Here is a 20671-nt window from a genome sequence, read left to right on the forward strand (position 1 = left end):
GCGCTGACTGTCCGCCCTTTCCGGTTTATCCCTTTGGTTGCGCCCGCCGGCGCCTGACGTCGCTCCGCATAGCTTGACTGTTGACGTATAAAAACTTGAAAAAAATACGGCGTCTCGCATGCGTCAGAGGTAGGGGTGAGTGGAGTGTGATTGAACAATGCGTTGCAGCAAGGCAGGCTGTATGCTCCTGCTGCTCAGTCCAGTAGCACCACAAGGCAGTAAAGACATGAGCAAAGCCCTTCTAACTTATTGCTGTAGAAAAAGTAGCATCCAACTGTGTAGCCTTTTATTTTGCTTTCACTCCTCCATCTGGATAGCCAGAGGAGGAGGCCACTCCGCCCTTCTAGTTTGTCCTGCTGCCCTTCAGTGAGATGGTAGTTGCTCTGCATGCAACCCTTGGCCCCACAGTCTATCCAAGTAAAATACTGTAGATGCTGGAGACCCAAGACATAAACAGAGAGTGCTGGAAAAACTCAACAGGTCTGGCAGCATCTGTGGAGAGAAACACAACTTGCACTTCATGTCCATAAGAACTAGGGATAGGAGAAGGCTATCTGGTCCCTTGAGCATGCTCCGCCATTCAATAAGATCATGGCTGATCTTTTTGTGGACTCCACTTACCTGCCTGCTCGCCATAACCCTTAATTGCTTTACTGCTCAAAAATCTATTTATCAAAGTAGCCTCAACTGCTTCACTGGGCAGGGAATTCTACAGATTCACAACCTTTTGGGTGAAGAAGTTCCTCCTCAACTTAGTCCTAAATCTACTCTGCCTTAGTTTGAGGTTATGGTCCCTCGTTCTAGTTTCATCATCCAGTGGAAACAACCTCCCTGCTTATACCTTATCTTGATGGCAGACTTGTTGGGCTGAAAGGCCTCCTTCTGCACTGCATGTTCTATCTGTTCCCTTTATAATTTTATGTGTTACTATAAGATCTCGCTTCATTCTTCTAAATTCCAATAAGTATAGTCCCAGTCTACTCAGTCTCTCCTCATAAGCCAATCCTCTCAACTCTCGAATCAGCCTAGTGAGTCTCCTCTGCACCCCCTCCAGTATGTCCTTTTTCAAGTAAGGAGACCAAAACTGTACACAGTACTCCAGATGTGGTCTCACCAGCACCCTATACAGCTGCAACATAACCTCCCTATTTTTAAACTCCATCCCTCTAGCAATGAAGGACAAGATTCCATTTGCCTTCTTAATTACCTTAAAACCAAATTTTTGCAATTCATGCACAAGGACACCCAAGTCCCTCCGCACAGCAGCACGCTGCAATTGTTTGCCATTTAAATAGTGGTCTTTTGCTGTTATTCCTACCAAAATGGATGGCCTCACGTTTACCAACATTGTACTCCATCTACCAGACCCTTGCCCACTCACTTAAACTATCTATACCCCTCCGCAGACTTTGTGTCCACTCACCTTAGTGTCATCTGTGAATTTTGACACATATTTGGTCTCCAAATCAGGTAAATTGTAAATAATTGCAGTCCCGGGGCGGCAAGTAGCGCAGTGGTTAGCACTGGGACTCTGGCGCTGAGGACCAGGTTCGAATCCTGGTCCTGGGTCACTGTCCATGTAGAGTTTGCACATTCTCCCCATGTGTGCGTGGGTTTCACTCCCACAACCCAAAGATGTGCAGGTTAGGTGGATTGGCCATGCTAAATTGTCCCTTAATTGGAAAAAATAATAATTGGGTACTCTAAATGTTTCTGAAAAAAAAAATTGCAGTCCCAACACTAATCCCTGAGACACACCATGAGCACTGATCGCCAACCAGAAAAACACCCATTTATCCCCACTCTTTGCTTTCTGTTAGTTAACCAATTCTCTGTCCATGCTAACATATTACCTGTAACGCAGTGCACCTTTATCTTATGCAGCAGCCTTTTGTGCGGCACCTTGTCGAATGCATTCTGGAAATCCAGATACACCACATCCAGGCCACATCTATCGGTTCCCCGTTGTCCACTGTGCTCGTAATGTCCTCAAAGAATTCCAGTAAATCAGTTAAACATGACCTGCCTTTCATTAACCCATGCTGCATCTGCCCAATGGGACAATTTCTATCCAAATCTTTCTTCAGAATCATAGAATCCCTGCAGTGCAGAAAGAAGCCATTCAGCCCATCAAGTCTGCACTGACTCTCTGAAAGAGTACCCCACATAGGCCCACTCCCCCATCCTAGCCCCATAACCCCACCTAACCTGTACATCTATGGAAACCCTGGGGGCAATTAGCATGTCCAATCCACCTAACCCATCAATCTCACAAAATGGGCAATCAAGCTGTTTGTGGAAACAACTACTACTTGAGGTGTTAATCACTGTATCCACACAAGCTGTTGGCATCAGGTCCTCAGCATAGCATTCTGTCCAAATATTAAATTCACAGGTTGTGCCTCTGCTCTTTCCCTGCTTTAAGTATTTATTCAACTTTCCCTGTAAAGATACACAATGGTTTCTACGTCCTCCACTCTCTGAGGCAGAGGGCTTAAACACAAAAAGTACATCTTACATTTATACAGCCCCTTTTAAGGCCACAAGACATTCTAAAGTGCTTTACTGTCAGCAAACTCTCACAAACAGGGATATGATAATGACCAGTTGATTGTTTCATAGAATCCGGACGGTGCAATGCCCAATGGCCTCCTTCTGCACAGACTCTCCAAAAGAGCACCCTACCTAGGCCCACTGCCCCGCCCTATCCTGTTCAATTCTGGCCTCGGGTGACTGTGTGGAGTTTGCACTTTCTCCCTGTGTCTGCGTGGGTTTCCCCTGGGTGCTCCGGTTTCCTACCACAGTCCAAAGATGTGCACGTTAGGTGGATTGCCAGGCTAAATTGCCCTTAGTGTTGAAAAGGTTAGCTGGGGTTCTTGGGTTACAGGGATAGGGTGGCAGTATGGGCTTAAGTAGGGTCCTCTTTTCAAGGGCTGGTGCAGACTCAATGGGCCAAATGGCCTGCTTCTGCACTGTAAGTTCAAAGATTCTATGATCCCTGACCCCACGTAACCTGCACATCTTTGGACGCTAAGGGATAATTTTGCATGGCCAATCCGAAGCAGGCACTCAAAGTGCAGACTTTGGAGTTATGGAGTTGTTGCAGTGGTGGAGAATGGCTGCTGCTACTCTCTCTCTCTGTTGCTGCTCATCATTTTGCTGCCTGTTCCCGGTGCTTGTTTGCTGCTGAGTTGACTGTCTGACTGGAGAAAGCAGGGTGGAGGGTAGGGGAGAGAAGAGGGCGATTTCCAAGAGTAGGGTGGGAGCAGAGCCCTCTGGACTGCTTATTTGCTGGGGCCCTCACGGGCTGAGAGCCCTGCACAGCCTGGTCCTCCCATCCATCTACAACTGCCTTTCAGCGAGGGCAAAGCATTTTTTCTTATTCCATCAGGTGTCCTTGTCTCAGGGTGGGGATCTGGTAGACAGTGTATTTACTGGGCCCCTTCCGAGCTGAAGACCTCACACCCCAGCGCCTGCTTTCCATTAGCGTGGTCGTCCCAGGGTGGGAGTATGCACTGTGTATTTGCTAGGCCCCTTCTGGGCTGAAGACCTACTTTCGCTCCCCTATCCTCCCACCCAGCAGCTGTACAGGAGTCTCCCGTCACAGCCCATTCACGGTGCTCCACACTCCTGTGCCGCCATGATCCTCCTCCTGCTGCGGCCCATGCTCTCTCTCCCCTTTCTTTCCTTGCCCCTCCGCTTACCTTTCTGGGGGAGAGTACTATATATACCTCACTCTTCCCCTCACTACCCCCGTCTATTTATGATTGCTGACACGACAAAGCCAACATCGGAGTGGGTGTGGTATTTGCAAGAATGGCCACTCCATCTACACCAGTGGCGGAGCCGTCCAAAGTCACAAATGTGGGAGTTGTGGCCTCCTCAGCCACTGCTCCGCAGACTGCCCACCATTAGGGTTGTTCACCCGGAAGCTTGGGGTCAAGTGCTACGCTCACCCCACCGTGACCATAGAGACATGCGTTCACGCAATGGCCTGGGTCGTTGGTCCCTCGAACAAGACCATGAAGGTCTAGCAACCTTCTCTGAGCAACCAGCAGCAGACGATGCAAGTCTGCCACGCTCAAGTGCACAGCAAGGTGACTATGACAGTCTACCATGCTCACGTGAACAACAAAAAGGCTATGACAGTCCACCCAGATTATTTCAGCCACCAGAAGAAGACTCTGACGGTCTAGCCAGCTCATCTAACCGACAAGAAGACACTGAAGGTCTACCCACTGTATGTGCGACAAGTGACAAAGGATTCACAATTCCCATACAAGATGTGCGACATCTCAGCGAGACTGACAGGTCTCAGCTGGTCTATACAGAGGCACTCGACAATCAAAGTGAGGCTACTAGTGACTCCAGTGACATCACGTTAATTCAAACCTCATCTACTCGAGCCTCTCCACGAGAACCTGAAATGACTCCAGACGGGGAGCGTCGTCAAGCCAAAGATGATTCAAGTGAACCGGACATGACTCCAGACGGGGAGCGCCGAGGAATCAGAGACGGCACGCTCAATGGAACAGCAGATGCCACAAAGGACACAAGTAACTTTGTGAAGGACTCGAAACAAACACAACAAAACCTAGAAAAACAACAAGAAGTGTACCAGAGGCAACAAACACAACAACAAGCACGTCAATAACAACAATGACAACAACAATAGAACAACAACTGGTATGACATGGTACGACTCTGCCCATGAAGGACAATGTTACTGCTCAGCTCAGAACAGTGGTGAGAGTGCAAACAAACCATGGCATGTCAACGCATCTTACCAATTTAAGTTTGCTACACTACGGACAAGCAAACCAGCTTTCAGGAAAGATGTCATCAAGAATTGCTACCACGGGACTTCTGGTTGCGGCTATGCGGAGCTAAGCCGCACGATTCGGCAGCTCCCGCAAAAACGGACTTTCGGGCTCGATAGAAGAGCCCCAACGGAACTTTTTTCACAGTCAACCCGTGGGGAAGTGAGGAGAGAGGTCCCCTACTAACATGTGTGGACCGGACCCGCAGCGAAACGGCCAAAAAAGTGGCATTGGAGCAGCGGGAGAAGAGAGGGAAAACAAGCAAAATGGTGGCGGCCGGGGACAAAGAGGAGATGCAGGAATTCATCAAGCGCTGCTTCAAGGAGCTGCGTAAGGAGATGGTGGCGCCTATGTTGGCAATAATTGAAGGACTGGGGGCAACCCAGAAAGCCCACGAGGTGAAGATCCAGGAGATCCAGGACAAAGTGAGTGAGAATGAGGACGAGTTCTTGGGCCTGGCGGTGAAAGTGGAGCGGCACGAGGTGCTACACAAGACGTGGGCGGGAAGACTCGAAGATCTGGAGAACAGGTCGAGGAGGAATAATCTGAGGATCCTGGGTCTCCCAGAAGGAGTGGAGGGGGCTGACGCCGCGGCATATGCGGGCACAATGATCGGGGCGCTGATGGGCGCGGAGGCCTCTCCGGGATTGCTGGAGCTGGAAGGGGCGCACCGAGTGCTGGCGAGGAAGCCCAAGTCAAATGAGCCGCCAAGGGCGATGGTGGTGAGATTTCACCGGTTTACGGACAGAGAGAGGGTCCTGAAATGGGCCAAGAAGGAGCGGAGCAGCAAGTGGGACAACGCAGAGATCAGAATATACCCGGACTGGAGCACGGAGGTCGCTAAGCGGAGAGCGGGTTTCAACCGGGCCAAAGCGGTGCTGCATCAGAAAGGAGTGAAATTTGGAATGTTGCAGCAAGCGTGACTGTGGGTTACACATAATGGCCAACACCACTACTTCGAAATGCCGAAGAGGCGTGGACCTTTATACTAACTGAAAAGTTGGACTCTAATTGAGGGTTTGTGAGGGTGGGGGGTGTTTGAGGGTTAAAGTACGATGGTTGTGTATATAGGGGGTCAATCACGCGCAAGGAATGTTATATGGGCTGGGGGAGAGAGACAAGGCCGCGACAGGAGCTGCGCCAGAGGGGGCGGGGCGGGCTTTGGAAAGCGCGGGGTTCTTTTCCCGTGTGCGGGAAGAAAGGCGGGAAGGGGAACGAAGGAACGTATATTGATGTGGAGACTCCCACACGGGGGGTCAAAGGGATGGTGAGGGAAGCCGGGGTCAGCAGGTGTCAGCTGACTTACCGGAGTGATATGGGGGGAGCAAAAAAGTTAGACAGGGGTCTAGCCGGGTTGGGCGGGGGGGGGGGAAGGGTTGCTGCTGCACTGGCCGAAAGGGAATGGGACACAGAAGAGGTGGTCGGGACGGAGGTCCCCCGGCCGGGGGACCAGAGGGCGAGGGAGACACGGACACGGGTCTGGCCCAGAAAAGGAGATGGCTGGGGGGGGGGGGTGAGAGCCCCTCCAATCTGGCTGATAACGTGGAACGTGAGGGGCCTGAATGGGCCGGTGAAGAGGGCTCGAGTGTTTGCGCACTTGAAGGGACTGAAGGCAGACGTGGCTATGCTCCAAGAGACACTCCTGAAGGTGGCGGACCAGGTTAGGTTAAGAAGGGGATGGGTACGTCAGGTATTTCACTCGGGACTGGACGCGAAAAATAGAGGGGTGGCAATTCTGGTGGGAAAGCATGTGTCATTTGAGGCCAAGACTATCGTAGTGGAGAATGGAGGGAGATATGTGATGGTGAGTGGTAGGTTGCAAGGGACGTGGGTGGTGTTGGTAAATGTATACGCCCTGAACTGGGATGATGCTGGACTCATGAAGCGCATGTTGGGGCGCATTCCGGACCTAGAGGTAGGAGGACTGATAATGGGAGGGGACTTCAATACAGTGCTGGATCCAGCACAGGACCGCTCCAGATCAAGGACAGGAAAGAGGCCGGCGGCGGCCAAGGTGCTCAGGGGGTTTATGGATCAGATGGGGGGAGTGGGCCCATGGAGGTTTGTAAGACCGCAGGCCAGGGAATTTTCTTTCTTTTCCCACGTGCACAAGGCCTACTCCCGGATAGATTTCTTTGTTCTGGGCAGGGCGCTCATCCCGAGGGTGGAGGGTGTGGTGTTGGGTGCTCTGGTGCACAGATGAGCCAACACAGTTGTATGTGGTACACTCAATTTTATTTTAACTCTTATATACAGTTCGTTCTGGATACTCTGCACGTGCTGTCTCCCTGAGTGTGTCGTGTAGCAGGTCTGTCCTTGTCCTTGTCTCCAGCTAAATACTGTCCACCAGGTGTCGTGTTTGTGCTTTTATATGTTTCCTGTCTTTGTCTGTGATTGGTTGTGGTGTTGTGTGTTCTGATTTGTCTGTTGGTGTGTCTATCATAATGTGTGTGTTTGAATATCATGACAGAGGGGACGGAGTATTCGGCCATAGCCGTTTCGGACCATGCCCCGCACTGGGTGGAAATGGGGCTGGGAGAGGAGAGGGACCAACGCCCACTGTAGCGGCTGGACGTGGGACTGTTGGCAGATGAGGTGGTGTGTGGGAAGGTGAGGGGGTGTATCGAAAGGTACTTGGAGGCCAACGACAACGGGGAGGTGCGAGTGGGGGTGGTATGGGAGGCGTTGAAGGCGGTGATCAGGGGAGAGCTAATCTCCATCAGGGCTCATAGGGAGAAGACAGAGGGCATGGAAAGGGAGAGGTTAGTGGGGGTGATTTTGCGAGTGGACAGGAGATACGCAGAGGCCCCGGAGGAGAGATTACTTGGGGAAAGGCGACGGCTCCAGACGGAGTTTGACCTGTTGACCACGGGGAAGGCGGAGGCACAGTGGAGGAAGGCGCAGGGGGCGACCTACGAGTACGGGGAAAAGGCCAGTCGGATGCTGGCACACCAGCTCCGTAAGAGGACAGCAGCGAGGGAAATAGGGGGAATCAAAGATGGAGGGGGAGCCATGGTTCAGAGTGCAACAAAAATAAACAAGGTATTCAAGGCCTTCTATGAAGAGCTGTACAGATCCCAGCCCCCGAGGGGGGAAGAGGGGATGAGACGATTCCTAGACCAACTGCGGTTCCCGAGGGTGGAGGAGCAAGAGGCGGCTGGTTTGGGGGCACCAATCGGGTTGGAGAAGCTGAGTAAGGGTCTGGGGAGCATGCAGGCGGGGAAGGCCCCGGGGCCGGACGGGTTCCCGGTGGAGTTCTATAGAAAGTATGTGGACCTATTGGTCCTGCTACTAGTGAGGACCTTTAACGAGGCAAGAGAGGAGGGGACCCTGCCCCCGACAATGTCGGAGGCGACAATTTCCTTGATTCTGAAGCGTGACAAAGACCCACTGCAATGTGGATCGTACAGGCCGATTTTGCTCCTCAATGTGGACGCTAAGTTATTGGCAAAAGTGCTGGCCACGAGGATTGAGGACTGTGTACCGGGGGTGATACATGAGGACCAGACGGGATTCGTAAAGGGCAGGCAATTAAACACTAACGTGTGGCGGCTCTTAAACGTGATAATGATGACGTCGGAGGGAGAGGCGGAGATAGTGGCAGCTATGGACGCGGAAAAGGCCTTTGACTGAGTAGAGTGGGAGTACCTCTGGGAGGTGTTGCGTAGGTTTGGCTTCGGGGGAGGGTTTATTAGCTGGGTTAAGCTCCTTTACAGTGCCCCGGTGGCGAGTGTGGCGACGAACCGGCGGAGGTCGGAGTACTTTCGGCTGTACCGAGGAACGAGACAGGGGTGCCCCCTGTCCCCCCTGTTGTTTGCATTGGCGATTGAACCCTTGGCCATAGCACTGAGGAAGTCTAATAAATGGAGAGGGGTGGTCCGCGGGGGAGAAGAGCATCGGGTGTCGCTATACGCGGATGATCTGCTGTTGTACGTGGCGGACCCAATGGAGGGGATGGTGGAGGTCATGCAGACTCTGAGGGAGTTTGGGGAGTTCTCGGGCTATAAGCTCAATGTAGGGAAGAGTGAGCTTTTTGTATTACAGGCAGGGGACCAAGAAAGAGGGATAGGGGACCTACCGCTGAGGAGGGCGACGGGGAGTTTTCGGTATCTGAGGATCCAGATAGCTAGGAGTTGAGGGGCCCCACACAAATTGAATCTGACGAGGTTGGTAGACCAAATGGAGGCGGACTTCAAAAGATGGGACATGTTGCCGCTTTCGTTGGCGGGTAGAGTGCAGTCGGTCAAAATGGTGGTCCTTCCGAGGTTTTTGTTTGTGTTTCAGTGCCTTCCCATCGTGATTACCAAGGGCTTTTTTAAGAGAGTAAGTAGGAGTATTATGGGGTTTGTGTGGGCGAATAAAACCCCGAGGGTAAGGAGAGGGTTCCTGGAACGCAGTAGGGACCGAGGAGGGTTGGTGCTGCCAAACCTAGGGAGCTACTACTGGGCAGCAAATGTGGCGATGATCTGCAAGTGGGTTATGGAGGGAGAGTAGGCAGCATGGAAGAGGATGGAGATGGCGTCCTGTAAAGGAAAGGAACCAACGGCGTTGGTGACGGCACCGCTGCCGTTCTCGCCATCAAAGTATACCACGAGCCCGGTGGTGGCGGAACGAGAGACTGTTTGAGGGGATGGATGAGCGGGAGATAACATGGAGGGTGGGGGAAACTGGCACGTGCGGGCGAGAGCCAGTGTATAAAGCTATGTAAATATACCATTTTGCCATGTATATATCTTGCTCAGTGCAATTTTGTGTTATTTTGTTACGGGGGGGTGGGGGGGGGGTATTGTTTGTAAGGGGAAAAAATTGTGTTGTCAAAAAATCTTAATAAATATATTTTTTAAAAAAGAATTGCTGCCACAAGCATAAAAAAAAAGAGTCCACCTCAGTCAATGAAGTGATTTGACCATCTGAAAACATCCTGATGGCTTCTTGGTTACGTAAACACCAGGACACTGATGGCGTTCACAAGGGAATGACGACATCAACATCGACACTTCCGTAACAGCACAAGAAAGCCACACAACCGTGTAAATTCATGAACTTTGGACTCATAACTATTATTTGGTATTGTATAATCCTCAACGTCATCAGAACTATTATTTGGTATTGTATAATCCTCAATGTTATCATAACTATTCTTTGATCTTGTGTAGTCATCACAGTCATCATAACTTGTACATGTCATCACTTATTTACCTGTTTTTGTTCAATTTTTCTTTAACACTGTACAGAAAATATGTAACACGAAAAAAGGGGGATGTGGTGAAATGCATCACTGTAAATATACAAGGGGTTAATGTAAATACACTACGACTAAGTAAACACTAGAGGGAGCACCAGAGACGTCATGACATGCAGACATACAGCTAATGAACACATAGAATAGGACACGACCAATGGGCAATCAAGACACCCAGAGGTGACACTACCACAAGGGGGCATTACACAGCCCATATAAAAGGACAGGGCACACATGCTCTGTCTCTTCCCACAGGCGACACTTAGAGAGTAGGACAGGGACAGATCAGAAGCATCACACCCACCATGTGGGTTAGAGCAGACTGGTCAGTTAGACTGAGTTACTATAGCAAGATTAGCAGGAGAGTCGAACTCATAGAGAACTGTGCTAATGGTTCAATAAATCACATTGCACTTACTTCAAAGTCTGGAGTATCTTTTGGTCAAAGCTGCATCGAGTTGCAGCCTGTGTTATCCCAGAGTACATAACACAACAGGCGGGGTCCTCCTCCTCCCCCATAAATTTAGTGAACATCTCCACAACGTACTCCATCGGCCTCCAGCCCGTCACCCCCTCAGACAGTCCCACGATCCTCAAACTGGTCTCTGTGCTGACACGGTGCCTCCTCCACCTTCTTCTACAACACTCCTTGCTCCTGCGCCTCCGACAACATCGTAATAAAAGCCGCTTTAATCGGGGCAAGAATCTCATCTACCCACTCCTTGAATGAGGCCATAATCTCTTTCCGTTACATGTCGGTGCTTGCAGAACAGTCGCTCAAATTCCCTTGACACCACTTCAGTCAGCTTTCCCACCATAATGGGAGCAGCTCCTCCCGACGAACAAACACTCCCCAACATTTCCTCGCCCCCCCCCCCCCCCCTCCCCGATTCTTCTTCTGGAACTTCGACATTCTACAACCTCCTCAGACCTTCCAACATCTGATCATTCAAAACAATCCCACCAAAACTGGGCAAAAAGGGCCGAAACGGAAATCTAGCAGGAGCCACCCAACGTGCGACCTCCACCTATACCTCACGATCGGAGTCCCCGTCCTGACAAATTCTGATGGGATGGCCTTCCCAACTACATTCTCGACTGTCCTTCACCCACCTCAGGATCTTCTCCTTATCCAAGCATCTGTGGGTGGAGGCAGACAATAATCGCCTATGGCGGCTCCCCAGACTTGGGCTTCTGTCTCAATGACCGATGGGCACGGTCCACTTCAGGAGGGTTCACGAAGACCTCCTCCCCCACCAGCTTCCCAAACATCTTTGCCATATAATCTGTGGCACTCGCACTTTCTATGCCCTCTGGCAGCCCAACGATCTTCAGATACGGGCGTCTGGAGTGATTCTCCAGGTCATCAGCCTTGGCCTTCAATATCTTCTGACCCTCTGCCCACAAAGCTACCCATGCCTCCAAAGAGGCATTCTGAGCACGGTGGTGCAGTGGTTAGCATTGCTGCCTCATGGCACCGAGGTCCCAGGTTAGATCCCGGCTGTAGGTCACTGTCCTTGTGGACTTTGCACCCCCCCCCGGTGTTTGCATTGGTTTCACCCCCACAACCCGAAAGATGTGCAGGTTAGGTGGATTGGCCATGCTAAATTGATCCTTAATTGAAAAAAATGAATTGGGTACACTAAATTTAAAAAAAAGAGGCATTCTGATTACTATGCTCCGTGACCTTCTCCTCCACCTTCCGATCGTCGAGCCCTGTGCCGACAGCTGTTGTTCCACCTTGTCCAAAATTACATGAATAGGGTGCCACTGCCACCTCAATTGCCTTTGCCAGGTCCTCAGCGATCTGTCTTGTTTCTTAAACTCCTCCATTAGGAATTCCACCAGCCTCTCAATTGTCCACTAAGAGGGCAATGACGACAAAGGGGTGTTATGTTCTCATACAGAGACAATTGCTGAGTCGGCGTACTAAAGAACATCTAGTTCAAGACTAGTCAATTTTATTATAGTATAATAAACTGTGGGTAGGAAACTAATGCTATCAACTGGAATTAATACAAACACGACTGACCACAACGATTTCTCCTCTAGACATCCCCCCAGGTTACAGTGTCATGTGTTATTACGTGCCTGACATCTACTGGTCGGAGGTTATACATATTTACACAAACGTACTGTCCGGGTACCTCTTCCTACTTAGATCCATCCCGATCTATATCCCCAAGGCCTTTTTCAATTCATTGGACAAATTAATCATGGTATTTGTATGGGGGGGGTGAAGAATACTAGGATCCCAAAGAAGGTCCTACAGAAAACAAAGTCTAGTGAAATGAAAATGAAAATCGCTTATTGTCACAAGTAGGCTTCAAATTAAGTTACTGTGAAAAGCCCCGAGTCACCACATTCCGGCGCCTGTTCGGGGAGGCTGTTACGGGAATCGAACCATGCTGCTGGCCTGCTTTGGTCTGCTTTCAAAGCCAGCAAATTAGCCCTGTGCTAAACAGCCCTCCCCAGGGGGTTAGCCCTCCCAAACCTACAGTACTACCACAGTGACAGCAGAAAGATTAATGGGATGGATTAAGGAGCCAGAAGCCGAGTGGGTGCACGCAGAGGAGGCCTCCTGCAGGCGGACCTCGCTCCAGGCCCTTGCCACGGCGACACTCCCATCCCCACCCAACAAACACTCCAGCAGCCCAGTGGTGGTAGCCACCTTCCAGACCTGGAACCAATTACAGCAGCAATTCGGCCTGACCGAAATGTCTGCCAAAGCCCCCATCTGCAATAACCACAGGTTCACGCCAGCACTCATTGATGCCACCTTTAAAAGGTGGAGACAGGATGGGGGGACACTGACAGTCAGGGACCTAGACACTGACGGTAGGGTCGCAACACTGGACAAACTGATGGAGAGATTCCAGCTAGCTGAGGGCAACAAACTCAGATACCTGCAGATTAAAAACTTCCGACGGACGGAGACAAGGACGTACCCGCGACCACTGCGACAGACGCTACTCGAGGAACTCCTGGACGCAGACATCTTAGGTAGAGGGAACTGTAGCGACATGTACGAATGACTGATAGAGAGGGCCGACACTGTACTGGAAACGACAAGGAGGAAATGGGAGGAAGACATGGGGTTCGAAGTAGGCTGGGGACTCTGAAGCGAAGCACTACATAGGGTCAACTCCATCTCCACGTGCGCAAGACTCAACCAAACGCAACTAAAAGTGGTACAAAGAGCTCACTTGACCAGAACCCGAATGAGCAGGTTCTTCCCGGAGGTGGAGGACAGATGTGAACGATGCCAACGAGGCCCGGCCAACCATGCCCCCATGTTCTGGTCTTGCCCCAGACTTGCTAGGTACTGGACAGCCTTCTTTGAAGTAATGTCCAATGTGGTGGGGATGAGGGTGGAGCCATGCCCCCAATTTTTATTTTTTTTAAATTTTTTTATTAAAGTTTTTTTAACACAATTTTTCTCCCTTACAAACAATAACCCCCCCCCCCCCTCCCCCCTGTAACAAAATAACAAGAAATCGCACTGAGCAAGATATATACATGGCAAAATGGTATATTTACATAGCTTTGTACACTGGCTCTCTCCCGCATGTGCCAGTTTCCCCAACCCTTCATGTTGTCTCTTGCTCATCCACCCCCCCAAGCAATCCCCCATTCCCCACCCCCCCCCACCCCCTTCCCAGGACGTCCCCCCCACCCCCACTGGGTTGCTGCTGCTGCTGACCGACCTTCCTCTAACGCTCCGCGAGATAGTCTAGGAACGGTTGCCACCGCCTGTAGAACCCCTGCGCATACCCTCTCAAGGCGAACTTAATCCTCTCCAGCTTTATGAACCCAGCCATGTCGTTTATCCAGGTCTCCACGCTAGGGGGCTTCGCCTCCTTCCACATTAGCAAGATCCTTCGCCGGGCTACTAGGGACGCAAAGGCCAGAATGCCGGCCTCTTTCGCCTCCTGCACACCCGGCTCGTCCACTACTGCGGGGCAGCATTGTGGATAGCACAATTGCTTCACAGCTCCAGGGTCCCCGGTGCGATTCCAGCTTGGGTCACTGTCTGTGCGGAGTCTGCACATCCTCCCCGTGTGTGCGTGGGTTTCCTCCGGGTGCTCTGGTTTCCTCCCACAGTCCAAAGATGTGCAGGATAGGTGGATTGGCCATGCTAAATTGCCCTGAGTGTCCAAAATTGCTCTTAGTGTTGGGTTGGGTTACTGGGTTATGGGGATAGGGTGGAGGTGTTGACCTTGGGTAGGGTGCTCTTTCCAAGAGCCGGTGCAGACTCGATGGGCCGAATGGCCTCCTTCTGTACTGTGAATTCTATGATCTATGATCTACTCCAAATATTGCTAGCCCCCAGCTTGGCTTGACCCAGACTTTCACCACCTGAGATATTGCTCCCGCCACTCCTCTCCAGAACCCCTCCAGTGCGGGGCATGACCAAAACATATGGACATGGTTCGCCGGGCTCCCTGAGCACCCTCCACATCTGTCCTCCACCCCAAAGAACCTACTCAACCTCGCCCCCGTCAAGTGCGCTCTGTGGACCACCTTAAATTGTATCAGGCTGAGCCTGGCACACGAGGAGGAGGAATTAACCCTATCTAGGGCATCAGCCCACAGACCTTCCTCAATCTCCTTCCCCAGCTCCTCCTCCCATTTACCCTTCAGCTCCTCTACCAGCGCTTCCCCCTCTTCTTTCATCTCCTGGTATATCGCCGACACCTTGCCCTCCCCGACCCATACACCCGAGATCACCCTATCTTGAATTTCTTGTACCGGGAGCAATGGGAATTCCCTCACCTGTCGCCTCACAAACGCCCTCACCTGCATATATCTAAAAGCATTTCCCGGGGGTATCTCAAACTTCTCCTCCAGTGCCCCTCGGCTCGCAAACGTCCCGTCAATGAACAGGTCCCCCATTCTTCTAATCCCCGCCCGATGCCAGCTCTGGAACCTCCCGTCCATCCTCCCCGGGACAAACCGGTGGTTACCCCTGATCGGGGACCACACCGAGGCTCCCATTGCACCCCTGTGCCATCTCCACTGACCCCAGATCCTTAGCGTTGCCGCCACCACCGGACCCGTGGTGTACCTTGTCGGCGGGAGCGGCAGCGGTGCCGTCACCTACGCCCCCAGGCTCGTTCCTTTACAGGACGCCATCTCCATCCTCTTCCATGCCGCCCCCTCTCCCTCCATCACCCACTTGCGGATCATCGCCACATTTGCTGCCCAGAAGTAGCTCCCTAGGTTTGGCAGCGCCAACCCTCCTCGGTCCCTACTTCGTTCCAGGAACCCTCTCCTTACCCTCGGGGTCCTATTCGCCCACACAAACCCCATTATACTCCTACCTACTCTCTTGAAAAAGCCCTTGGTGATCACGATGGTAAGGCACTGAAACACAAACAGAAACCTCGGGAGGACCACCATTTTGACCGACTGCACTCTACCCGCCAGCGAGAGCGGTAACATGTCCCATCTTTTGAAGTCCTCCTCCATTTGCTCCACCAACCTCGTCAGATTCAGTTTCTGTTGGGCCCCCCAACTCCTGGCTATCTGGATCCCCAGATACCGAAAGCTCCCCTCCGCCCTCCTCAGCGGTAGGTCCCCTATCCCTATTTCTTGGTCCCCTGCCTGTAATACAAAGAGCTCACTCTTCCCTACAGTGAGCTTATAGCCCGAAAACACCCCAAACTCCCTTAGAGTCTGCATGACCTTCACCATCCCCTCCATTGGATCAGCCACGTACAACAACAGGTCATCCGCATATAGCGACACCCGATGCTCTTCTCCCCCTCGGACCACCACCCTCCATTTATTAGACTCCCTCAATGACATGGCCAAGGGTTCGATCGCCAATGCAAACAACAGGGGGGACAGGGGGCACCCCTGCCTCGTCCCTCGGTACAGTCGAAAGTACTCCGACCTCCGCCGGTTCGTCACCACACTCGCCACCGGGGCTCTGTAAAGGAGCTTAACCCAACTGATAAACCCTCCCCCCGAACCCAAACCTACGCAGCACCTCCCAGAGGTACTCCCACTCTACTCGGTCAAAGGCATTCTCCGCGTCCATAGCTGCCACTATCTCTGCCTCTCCCTCCTCCGATGGCATCATTATCACGTTTAAGAGCCGCCGCACATTAGTGTTTAATTGCCTGCCCTTTACGAATCCCGTCTGGTCCTCGTGGATCACCCCCGGGACACAGTCCTCGATCCTCGTGGCCAGCACTTTTGCCAACAACTTAGCATCCACATTGAGGAGCGAGATCGGCCTGTACGATCCACATTGCAGTGGGTCCTTGTCCCGCTTTAGGATCAAAGAAATTGTCGCTTCCGACATTGTCGGGGGCAGGGTCCCCTCCTCTCTTGCCTCATTAAAGGTCCTCACTAGTAGCAGGGCCAACAGTCCTACGTACTTCCTGTAGAACTCCACCGGGAACCCGTCCGGTCCCGGGGCCTTCCCCGCCAGCATACTCCCCAAACCCTTGCTCAGCTCCTCCAACCCAATTGGTGCCCCCAAACCAGCCACCTCTTGCTCCTCCACCCTCGGGAATCTCAGTTGGTCTAGGAATCGTCTCATCCCATCTTCCCCCGCTGGGTGCTGGGATCTGTACAGCTCTTCATAGAAGGCCTTGAATACCTCGTTTATTTTCATCGCACTCCGAACCGTGGCTCCCCTTCCATCTTTGACTCCCCCTACTTCCCTCGCTTCCATCCTCTTACGGAGCTCGTGTGCCAGCATCCGACTAGCCTTTTCCCCATACTCGTAGGTCGCCCCCTGCGCCTTCCTCCACTGTGCCTCCGCCTTCCCTGTGGTCAACAGGTCAAACTCCGTCTGGAGCCGTCGTCTTTCCCCAAGTAATCTTTCCTCCGGGGCCTCTGCGTATCTCCTGTCCAGTCTCAAAATCTCCCCCACTAACCTCTCCCTTTCCATGCCCTCTGTCTTCTCCCTATGAGCCCTGATGGAGATTAGCTCTCCCCTGATCACCGTCTTCAACGCCTCCCATACCACCCCCACCCGCACCTCCCTGTTGTCGTTGGCCTCCAAGTACCTTTTGATACACCCCCTCACCTTCCCACACACCACCTCATCTGCCAGCAGTCCCACCTCCAGCCGCCACATCGGGCGTTGGTCCCTCTCCTCTCCCAGCCCCAGTTCCACCCAGTGCGGGGCGTGACCCGAAATGGCTATGGCCGAATACTCCGTCCCCTCCACCCTCGGGATGAGCACCCTGCCCAGAACAAAAAAATCTATCCGGGAGTAGGCTTTGTGCACGTGGGAGAAGAAAGAAAATTCCCTGGCCTGCGGTCTTGCAAACCTCCATGGGTCCACTCCCCCCATCTGATCCATAAACCCACTAAGCACACTGGCCGCCGCCGGCCTCTTTCCAGTCCTTGATCTGGAGCGGTCCAGTGCTGGGTCCAACACTGTATTGAAGTCCCCTCCCATTATCAGGCCTCCTACCCCCAGGTCCGGAATGTGCCCCAACATGCGCTTCATGAATCCAGCATCATCCCAGTTCGGGGCGTATACATTTACCAACACCACCCACGGCCCTTGCAACCTACCACTCACCTTCATATATCTCCCTCCATTATCCACTACGATAGTCTTGGCCTCAAATGACACACGCTTTCCCACCAATATTGCCACCCCTCTATTCTTCGCGTCCAGTCCCGAGTGGAATACCTGTCCTACCGATCCCTTTCTTAACCTGACCTGGTCCACCACCTTCAGGTGTGTCTCTTGGAGCATAACCACGTCTGCCTTCAGTCCCTTTAAGTGCGCGAACACTCGAGCCCTCTTCACCGGCCCATTCAGGCCCCTCATGTTCCACATTATCAGCCGGATTGGAGGGGCTCTCACCCCCCCTCCCCCGCCGACTAGCCATCTCCTTTTCTGGGCCAGTCCCGTGTCCGCGTCTCCCTCACCCTCCAGTCCCCCAGCCGGGGGACCCCCGTCCCGACCATCTCTTCTGTGTCCCATTCCCTTTCGGCCAGTGCAGCAGCAACCCCCCCCCTCCCCTGTCTAGCTTTTTTGCTCCCCCCATATCACTCCCGTAAGTCAGCTGACACCTGCTGACCCCGGCTTCCCCCGCCGTCCCTTTGACCTCCCCGTGTGGGAGTCTCCCAATCAATATACGTTCCTTCGTTCCCCTTCCCGCCTTTCTTCCCGCGCGCGGGAAAAAAACCCGCGCTTTCCAAAGCCTGCCCCGCCCCCTTTGGCGCAGCTCCTGTCGCGGCCTTGTCTCTCTCCCCCAGCCCGTGTAACATTTCCTGTGCGTGATTGACCCCCTATATACAACAACCATCACACATCAAACCCCAAAACATCCCCCCCACCCTCACAAACCCTCAGTTAGTGTCCAACCTTTTGGTTTGTATGAAGGTCCACGCCTCTTCAGGCGTTTCGAAGTAATAGTGTTGGTCCTTGTATGTGACCCACAGTCGCGCTGGCTGCAGCATTCCGAATTTCACTCCTTTCCGGTGCAACACCGCTTTGGCCCGGTTGAAACCCGCTCTCCGCTTTGCAACCTCCGTGCTCCAGTCCGGGTATATTCGGATCTCTGCATTGTCCCACCTGCTGCTCCGCTCCTTCTTGGCCCATTTCAGGACCCACTCTCTGTCCGTGAACCAGTGAAATCTCACCACCATCGCCCTTGGCGGCTCAGTTGCCTTGGGCTTCCTCGCCAGCACCCGGTGTGCCCCGTCCAGCTCCAGCGGCCTCGAAGGGGCCTCCGCGGCCATCATCGCCTCGAGCATCGTGCCCGCGTATGCCACGGCATCGGCCCCCTCCACTCCTTCTGGGAGACCCAGGATCCACAGATTCTTTCTCCTCGACCTGTTCTCCAGGTCTTCGAGTCTTCCCGCCCACCTCTTGTGCAGCGCCTCGTGCTCCTCCACTCTCACCGCCAGGCCCAAGATCTCGTCCTCATTCTCATTTACTTTTTTCTGCACCTCCTGGATCTTTACCTCGTAGGCCTTCTGGGTCATCCCTCGTCCTTCAATTGCCGACAGCATAGGCGCCAGCATCTCCTTGCGCAGCTCCTCGAAGCAGCGCTTGATGAACTCCTGCAGCTCCGGCCCGCACTCCGCTTTGTCCCCGGCAGCCGCCATTTTGTTTTTTTTCCCCCTCGCTTCTCCCGCTGCTCCTATGCCGCTTTTTTGGCCGTTGCACTTCTGGTCCGGTCCATAAAAGTTGGAGGGGGACCTCTCTCTTCCCTTCCCCACGGGTTGTCTTCGAAAAAATTCCGTTGGGGCTCCTCCAATGAGCCCGAAAGTCCGTAATAGCGGGAGCTGCCGAATCGTGCGGCTTAGCTCCGCATAGCCGCAGCCGGAAGTCTCAGCCATGCCCGAAATTGGCGGTCTTCGGGGTATCAGATCAGCCAGATCTCTTCATGAGGAGGGGGGCAGATGCCCTTGCCTTTGCCTCCCTGATCGTCCACTGTAGAATCCTGCTCGGCTGGTGGTCAGCAGCACCACCTAAAGCTGCAGACTGGCTGTCCGACCTATCGGAATTTCTCCAAATGGAGAAAATCAAATTCGCCATCCAAGGGTCAGAAAATGGCTTCCTCAAAACATGGGAGCCATTCACCCGACTGTTCCGGGACCTGTTTGTGGCCAACAAACAAATAAACAAGTAGCCAATGTTTTATTACACTTCTGCTGGTACATGTTATACTACTGAATGTAATATATGTTACTTAATACTGTTGTTGACGAGATTTTCTGAATCTTGATGAGAAAGACTCGAAGTTATCTAGTAATAACAAAAGATTTATTGAGTAACTAAAACAATAATTTTGTGAGTTCTTTACTTTAATATCGATACTAGCAATAAGGTTAACAAGATCTAAATACAGTAACTATGTTTTAAAAATATATATTTTTGTTAAAATATTTGCAAATTTTTTAATAACAAAAACAAAAACATTAACACGGTAAAATAAACATTTCCCCACCCGACCCGATCTTCACACACCACAACCATCTAACACCTATCCACCCGCCCCCCCCCCCCCCCCAACCCCATTTTGGAACACTGCTTCTGCCGACATTTTAATGTTCCCCGAGAAAATCGACGAACGGCTGCCACCTCCGGGAGAACCCCAACATAGACTCTCTTAAGGCAAACTTTATCTTCTCAAGACTCAGAAACCCAGCCATGTAACTAACCCAGGTCTCGATGCTCGGGGGCTTCGAGTCCCTCCACATGAAAAGGATCCGTCTCCGGGCTACTAGGGAGGCAAAGGCCAGGACGTCGGCCTCTTTCACTCCCTGAACTCCCGGATCTTCTGACACTCCAAAGATCGCTATCTCTGGACTCGGCACCACCCGAGTTCCTAGCACCGTGGATATTGCCTTCGCAAACCCCTGCCAAAACCCTCTAAGCTTCGGGCATGCCCAGAACATGTGGACATGGTTTTCTGGGCTTCCCGCGCACCTCACACATCCATCTTCTACCCCGAAAAACTTGCTCATCCTCGCCGCCGTCATATGTGCCCGGTGGACGACCTTAAATTGTATTAGGCTAAGCCTGGCACATGAAGAGGAGGAATTGACCCTGCTTAGGGCATCCGCCCATAGACCTGCCTCTAACTCCCCACTCAGCTCGTCCTCCCAGTTGCCCTTAAGC

The 20671-nt window shown here is 52.4% G+C and overlaps 1 protein-coding gene and 1 long non-coding RNA gene across 2 annotated transcripts in view; one reads left to right on the forward strand and one right to left on the reverse strand.

The window, feature by feature from the left end:
* Nucleotides 1-20671, reverse strand: part of LOC140394224 (eIF5-mimic protein 2) — a 150772-nt gene that overhangs the window by 98559 nt on the left and 31542 nt on the right. The gene's annotated exons all lie outside the window — the stretch shown is intronic.
* On the forward strand, nucleotides 85-10479 carry LOC140407830 (uncharacterized). The gene is made up of 2 exons (XR_011939831.1): nucleotides 85-129; nucleotides 9670-10479. It is a non-coding gene; the product is annotated as an uncharacterized lncRNA (long non-coding RNA).

The sequence above is a fragment of the Scyliorhinus torazame genome, chromosome 2 (genome assembly GCF_047496885.1).
Source record: "Scyliorhinus torazame isolate Kashiwa2021f chromosome 2, sScyTor2.1, whole genome shotgun sequence".
NCBI classification, from domain to species: Eukaryota; Metazoa; Chordata; class Chondrichthyes; order Carcharhiniformes; family Scyliorhinidae; genus Scyliorhinus; species Scyliorhinus torazame.